At 37.2% G+C, this 8,161-nt stretch overlaps 1 pseudogene; it reads right to left on the reverse strand.

The window, feature by feature from the left end:
* Nucleotides 1-440: 440 nt before the first annotated feature.
* On the reverse strand, nucleotides 441-2,361 carry LOC118832274 (annotated as a pseudogene).
* Between the last annotated feature and the right edge of the window lie 5,800 nt (nucleotides 2,362-8,161).

Below are 8,161 nucleotides of genomic sequence, written 5' to 3' on the forward strand. Positions count from 1 at the left end.
ATTACATCTGCTCTTGCTATGACAATACATTGGAGTCTTTGTGAGCATCTCATCTCTTTGTATTTGGGTTTCGGGCTTTTGTACCAAGGGGCATAAAATTCTAGGAGGATATCTTTATCAGTATTCACAAATTTATCAATTCTTCGTGACAGCCACCTTTATAGGACCCTCTTCCTTCTTGGTGATAGACTTCAGGCATTTCTCCTTAGGCTATCACCAAAGTCATTCTGCAGGATTCTTCAAGGTCTTCCCATCCCAGGGACAAATTCTTTCCTTTCCCAATTCTGATAGCAGCAAAAGGAGCCTTTCCAAGACAAATTCAGAAACTTCCTGGCTAAAAGTGTTGCAACAAACAATAGCAAAATGAGTTTCTGTCCAGCTCTTGGGAATTTCATTACTCAGTTTCTCCAGTAATCGGACCCCTTTGCATTCATCTCATCTCACCCACAAGTAGACCCTTGTCCTTCACTGACTTTGTCGTCTTCTGTCATGTACAAACTAATACCAAAAATGTTCTCCTGGAAGATATTTTTTTTTTTAACTTGCCACTGGTTATCTTTTTCTCTCTGTCCTTCACAGTGTTTTCCTCAACTTGTTAGTCAGATGTGGAGGCCAGAACAAAGCAAAGTCCTCTTTCTTAGAATCCTACTTCTTCACTAAAACATCAACACTAGTGTATGCAAAGTGGTAATTTTCCCTTGAGCTGTTTTTAGGAACACTGAGTGAGAATCACTGAATGTCTTTGAAGAAACATATTACAGAAGGAGCTTTGTCCCTAATGAACTTCTCGAATTCTTCGGTAATCATGAAAGGAACAAAGTTGGGGGGTGTCTTCTTCAGATAACTGACAATTCTATGGACTGTTGAAAGGCCATCATAGTCACTTGATTCTTCACCATTTCTAAGTGTCTTTAGAGTGGGATAATCATATTTCCTTATAGATATTTGATATAAGACTCTATGTTTATTGTATGTTCTTCGAGTTAGAGACACAGTCAACCTTTGCTAAAGGAACTATTTATTCCTTTTAGCCTGGTTCCTGCAGCTGCATATTCTGGAGCAAGTCTCTTGCAAAATCCACACTAGGGTGCAAAGAACTCCACCAGCATGAGGCTGACACTGCCCATTTGGGCCACGTACTGCTCAAAGCTATAGTCTGTGAGTTCTAGCACATCTAAGGTGGCATCAGCCACAGGGCATGGCCAGGAGCAGTGCCAGACTGGGAAGCAGAGAGGTGGACACGCAAGCGCTCACCACTAGTGGAGTTGGCAGCTAAGGCCAAGGCAAGAGGGAAGGAAGTCAGGATTACGCCAGAGCTCTCACCCCTTTATGCTCTTAAAAATTTTAGAGGACCCCTGAAAAAGCTTTTAAGTGGAATATTTACTGTATTAGACATTAAAATGCCTCAGTATTGCTATGTCAATAGTTTTGACCCCAGAGATCCCCTGAAAGGTTCTGGGGATCACACTCTGAGAACCACTGTTAGATTATATAAACTTCTTGAGGGCAGGGACCATGTTTCATTTGTCTTGGTGCTACTGGCACAAAGCACAGTAGGAGCTCAGTAAGCATTTAAAAAATGGATAGTTAGATGAATTAATATGCTGGCCTGGCAAATTCTCCTAGAAGGGAGCGTGGGCTGAGCATGCTAGGGTCATGACCAATGGCTGTGTACAAGCTGATAAAGCATACAGTAATCACTATTTTGTACTGTTTCCATACCAACTTCAAAAAGTTATAATGAACTTTTAGTAACTAATAACTAATACAATAACTATTTGAAAAGTTATTATGAAGATGTCAAGATCATTAACAAAGACAAAAAAAGTTAAATAAACATACAAACCAAGGACAATTGTTTTTAAAGCCCCAAATATTTAATAAAGCATAACCAAAAGAATTCACAAGCAACAAAAATGTGTTTGCTTTGTTTCTTTACATAACTATCTGAAATTCTATTGCCTCTGGCTTTCTTTCTTTTCAGAAATAAATAGATATGAGAATATAATGGCATAGGAGATAGAAAACTGCTCTTCAGCATGATTGGGTTTAAATCTCACCTCTAACACATATGATCCATGTGGTCCTGGGCAAGTCACTCAATTTCTGAGTCTCAGGCAACTTTTCATGATTATGCCTTGCAGAACAGTTATGATCTTCATTGGCAAAGGGAGTTTACTTATCAGGAGTGCCTTTATCCTGATGAAATCTCAGATCTGGACAAAACAAAAAAGCACATATCTATAAACACAAAAACATACCTACTTTTAGTAAATGGGCTGCTCTCCCACAGTTTATAATCTGAAAGAGTTACCTGGGACACTGATACGTAAGCAAAGTGGTACTCAAACCCTGGGCCATCCTGAGTCCAAAGCAGATTCTTTATCTGCCACACTGTCCATGTTTGTCTTAGTATATATCTACAATTAGTGTGCACACGGTGCTGGTTCTGTAAATGGTACTTTGCTTTATAAAGGTCTTCCCATATTCCCTTGTCCACTTCATATTTGTTCTTTCTAAAGTATGATAATATTACATTAATACAACATAACTTATTCAGCTAATCTTCAATTGTTGGACATAAAAATGGCATCCTTTTTGTTATTACACATCAAGTAACTATGACTATTTCTATACAGCCAGGCATTCGTTTCCCTTTAAAACATGTAGTCTTAGCAATGGAATATCTGGTATGATCAATTTGATTATGCTTATTGCTCCCCAAAATGTTTGTGGTCAGTATCACTGACTATTAATTCATTTGGTGAATTGTCTTGTGACATTCAATATGATGAAAGTAATCTCTTTGAGCTCAAGGAGAAAATTCCAGATGAGGGAAGAGGAGGGTTACTCTGCATCCAGGCTGGGTGGCCTAAGGTTAGGCTATGACTAGAGATTAAGTATAGCAGTATTTGGAAAAGTAGTCTCCTGTAGTAGACAGAGATTGATGGGAATTCAGAGCCATGGGTTTGAGACTCAGCTCTTCTAATTCCTCACTGTATGACTATGCTATTAGCCCTCTCTGTACCTCCACCTTTAAAATGGAGAAGATATTAGTATTAAAAGACTGACAAAGATTCTGAGAAGGGACTTCTTTGTAAACCTTAAAGAGTTATATAAATGTGAGTTATTAGACATTCTAATGTCTAGAGCACAATAATAGAGTATAACAGATCAAATATTATCATATATGATTTTGATTCTTGGTTAAAAAAATTTATGGATTTTTTTTTAAAACAAGAAATGGGCAGTGTGATTATGTCATAGTATTAAGTGTGGGTTTGGAAACTTGGTTTAGCTACTCAATCACAAGTGGGATTAACCCTGATAGAATTTTCTCTTTTGCAAAACCAGAGTGTTAAACTAAATCAGGGGTTCTTAACCTGGGGTCCACAAACTTTTTTTTAGTAGTTGGTTAACTATATTTCAATCCTATGCCTTTTATTTTATTGAATTAAAATTATTCTGAGAAGGGGTCCATAGGTCTCACCAGACTGCCAAAAGGTCATGACAACAAAAAGATTAAGAACTCCTACAAGTAAAGGAAAATGACAAATATTGGAGGGGATATGGAAAATAGGGACACTAATGTACTGTTTGTGGATTTGTGACCTGGTCCAACTATTCTGGAGAACAATTTGGAACTGTGCTCAGAGGGGTATAAAACTGTGAGCCAGCAAAAGCACTACTGGGTCTGTGTCCCAAAGAGATCGAAGCAAAAGGGAAAGGATCCATATGCGCAAAAATATTTTTAACAGTTCTTTTAGTGGAAGCAAAGAATTGGAAATTGAGGAAATGATCGTCAACTAGGGAATGACTGAACAAGTTGTGATATATTCTTGTGATGGAATACTATTGTGCTGTAAGAAATGACAAGCATGATGCTCTCAGAAAAACCTGGGAAGACTTACATGAACTGATGCAAAGTGACATGAGCAGAACCAGGAGATCATTGTGCACAGTATCAGTAATGTTGTAATGATGATCAACTGTGAAAGACTTAGCTATTCTCAGCAATACAATGATCCAAGACAATCCTGAAGGACTCATGATGAAAAATGCTATCTATTTCCAAAGAGAGAGAGAACTAATGAATTCTGAATACAAATTGAAGTATAATTTTTTCACTTTCTTTTTCTTTTTTTGTTTTACAACATGGCTAATATGGAAATATATTCTGCATGACTTCACATGTATTATATAATTGATATAATATTGCTGGCATTCTCAGTGGATGGAGGAGGGTCTGGAGGGAAGTAGAAAACTTAGAATTCAAAATTTTTATAAAGAATGTTTTAGATAATTTTTTGAAAGAACTCCTGTGGATTATATTATAGGTGATATTTACAGCTTATCTAGTCATTTAGTCCAAATTCAGCATTTTACAGATGAGGAAACTGAAGCCCAGAGAAGTTAAGAGAACACAGGACTCTACTAACCCTTGTATCCTATAACCCTCTTGATGATCCTTTAGCTATTCTCTTACTTTTTCATTCTGACCCTCCTCCACTTTCATATTCATTCATTCTATCTCACTCAATGGTCATATTTTTCATGAACTTGGCCATTCACTTAGTATTTACACCTAATAACTCAATTAAATTCAGTATTCATTTGAAAATATCATCCCTATTGTTCGAATAGGGAAATTTACTATGAAGCAAAGGGAAAATCAAAACCTTTCTTCTCTGAGTGTGAGGGTAGGGAGGTTAGGGCCAGAAAGAGGGGTATAGAAAAGGAAAAGGAAAAGCCTCTAATGAAAAGACAACTAGTTTTCAGTCGAGGAACACAGAGAAAGGCAATAAGGAAAAGGATGAGTTTAAAGGGGTGTTTCTTCATAAATGAACAATAGAAAAGGAAAAAGGGAGACAAGGGTGAGAAGAAATGGGAACTGTGAACTCTGAGCCTGAACAGGACTGCAGAGGAAATAACAGTAACACTTGGCATTTACATATAGTGCTTTAAGGTTTGCAAAGCACTTTACATACATTATCTCTAATTACAGATGGAAGTTTATGCCAGGAACAGACAACATGTTAATGGTAGGGATGTTCCAGATAAATTGAGCCTCATTAAAGAAGTTTTAGGAGGAAAGCCCATTCAGTTTCTGAATGGAATATTTTTGTAGACCAGCACTGCCTAAATATATCCTGCAACCTGTGCACTGAGGCCTGCTGGTGGGGGGAAGAGTAGGAGTTCAGTTCCATTCAATTCAGCAAATAGTTATTAGTAACCTTTGTAGCTGCTAGAAAAAAAAAAAAGCCTGCCATTGCTTCCTAAGAGTCCTTTTGCTTCTTTATTCAAAATCTCTCTTGGATTCACCCCTTTCTTGTGATTTCTGCCATCCTTGTATAAACTCTTTATCATTACATGCCTGGATTGCTGTAACAACAATGCTGCTTGCATCTACTGTGGAGGTATAAGACCAATAACACCAGCACACAGGAGGACTACTAGCACAGGTACTTTGATCTGCTTTTCTAAGGAAATCAACTTTAAGGGGTTTACAATCTCACTTTAATTAAACATATATGTATCATTCACTTAGTTCAGGGGAAAAGCCAGCACCCTGAACTTCAGAGAGAATACAGACAGAAATTACAAGCAGAAAATACATAGACAGAGCAATTAAACACAAATCAACAAACAATCTTCTGTCTGACCAAGACATCACACATACCCCAACCTCTGGGTTTTTCAAAGCTGGGGCACTCCTTCACGGCTACCCAGAGTCTTGTCTGGTGAAATCAGGCAAAATCACAGGAAAGCTCTTCCAATGAGTGAACCCCAAACAAAATGCTAATCTCAGAATATATATATACATTTCTTCAGGGTCAGGGAGCTTCACATCTCTTGAGGGCTTCACACCTTTCATGACCTAACTATCAAAAGGGTATGGGCCATCCTACAAACAAAGGCAAGACTCAATCAAAGGCACTTGATTGCCTTAGTGCTGAGAAGCACTCCAAAACAAAAGATAACAAAAAGTCCCACTTTGCTTGCCCTTACAACGGCCTTTTGTTGTTGTTCATCCTTCATTCTCAAAGAGGACCAATGACATCATGAAGGTGGTTTTGGCTTTCTCATGAATTTTTTTTTAAGTGAGGCAGAGCTTCACAAAGTCATCAGCCTCATTCTCTCCAATGGAGTCCAATGGCAAGACAAAAGTCAAGATTACTGGTGATGGCCCAATTGGATTGCTGTAATTAGATTCTCTGGTTTCTCTAACTTCAGAATCTTTCTCCAACCAATCCATCCTGCATGTCACAAGCATATTATTTTTTTTCTAAACTATAACTTTAATAATTTCAGTCCTTGCTCAAAAAAAAAACCCCAAACAAACCCTCCAATGACTCCTATTGTCTACTACAACCAATTTACATTTTTCTATACAGCTTTGAAGGGTCTATATAATTTAGCCTCATTCTATCTACCCAATCTTGTCTCCTTCCATTCTGAACACAGACCTTTCACTGTTCAGAATGTTCTCTTCATTGTAGTTACCAAGGGTCTGCTGATTCCCTTGTCCATGCCTTTCTTCATGCTCCTCCTCCTGCCTCCCTTCAATTTCTAAATCATACTCTTCATTTAGGACCTACCTCACATGTCACACTCTCCTTAGAGCCTTCTCTGGTTACTCTAGAACACATTCATTTATCCCTTCTATGAACTATTAAATTTAATCAGTACCACACAGATAGCATTTATTTGTTTTCTAATTATTTCATAGGTGTTATTATTTTCTTTCCAATTACTACTGGTATACTGTAAGCTCTCTCTTTTTTAGGCATCTCTTATTGTACCAACAGAGCTTAGTACAGAACAGCTTCATATTTGACTGGAATGCAGTTTACAAATTTTTTTAACCAAAAAATGGGAAGTAAAATTATGTCAGAAAATCAGAGGAGTGTTTAAAGAATAGGTTAGAAGCAATAAGCATATCAATACATTTTTGTTTCTAGGGATCCTGTTATATTCTTATATAACGCAAACAATAAGCCTGGTTTAAAACAAGCTCTCTCTTTTAAGGACTGAATATTACATGTAAGTTATAATAAAAATGTCAAAAGGCCATAATAAAAATATTTTGTCTTGAGATTTGAGATTTTATAAAATTCTAGACAGTTGAAGTGATGCACTCTTAAGTAAATCATTAGTAGAATTGGGATGCTGTCTAATAAAAGTTTTTTTTAAACTAATTTCTTGTGGAATGCTAATGAAGTCTTTGTATCCTAAATGTTTATCACTGTTGAAATCCACTGAGTTCAAAGCTAACCTCTTCTTTTATTCAACATTTCTCAAAAGCATATGCTGGTCCTGCATGCATACTGGCTCATAACGCAAAGAAAAGGTGATGCTATGTGAAAGGGGTGGGGAGAGAAGAGGGTGGCACAGGAAGAGTATAAAACCATATTAAATGAACTTATACCACATTATCTCATCTAGAAATGTCACTTTAAAAACAGATCAAATCTAGCAATGAACAAAGTACTCTACTTTTCTTATAGTATAAGTACCATTCTTTTGTTCCTGAGGTGTAAAACCCTCTTAAGCCCATTTAAATATGTAAATAGTCGAATGATACAGGACATTTTTGTCCCACTTCCCTTGTCTTAGCTCTAATACAAACATTTCTATTGTTTTGGGGTCTTCAAGGGCTGGGTTTTATAGGATGATTCATTCAACTAACCTGAAGTCTGCATTATTTATTGGTATGAATAAAGATTCTGAAAAATAATCTTGCTATTGGTTCCTGAAGGCAAATGGGGGTAATGAGTAAGAAGTATTGTGGAGAAAAAAACAACAACAAAGATAAAAATAGTTTTTTTGTGCTTAGATTCATATTTATTTTTATGAAGCACCCCCTCACAGACACATTCACTTTCAAAGTAACTATTTGGGTCCCTCATCCACACAAAACTATCACTTACAACATCCCCTCTCCCCTTCCACTGGATCCTTTCAATCTCAGCTTCTGCTCTAATACATGTTCTAGACTCACGGTCATGCTTTTGTGGGTTGGTGACCCAGCTTCTAGCATGTGGCATTGAGCATAGTGCCTTGCACATAGTAGGCATTTAACAAACTGGTGTTGTAGATTGCCATGGTTTCAGATACACATGGCCTACAAAAGAGAGTAATCTGGATCCATTTGTCTTCT

Source organism: Trichosurus vulpecula, chromosome 9, assembly GCF_011100635.1.
Source record: "Trichosurus vulpecula isolate mTriVul1 chromosome 9, mTriVul1.pri, whole genome shotgun sequence".
NCBI classification, from domain to species: domain Eukaryota; kingdom Metazoa; phylum Chordata; class Mammalia; order Diprotodontia; family Phalangeridae; genus Trichosurus; species Trichosurus vulpecula.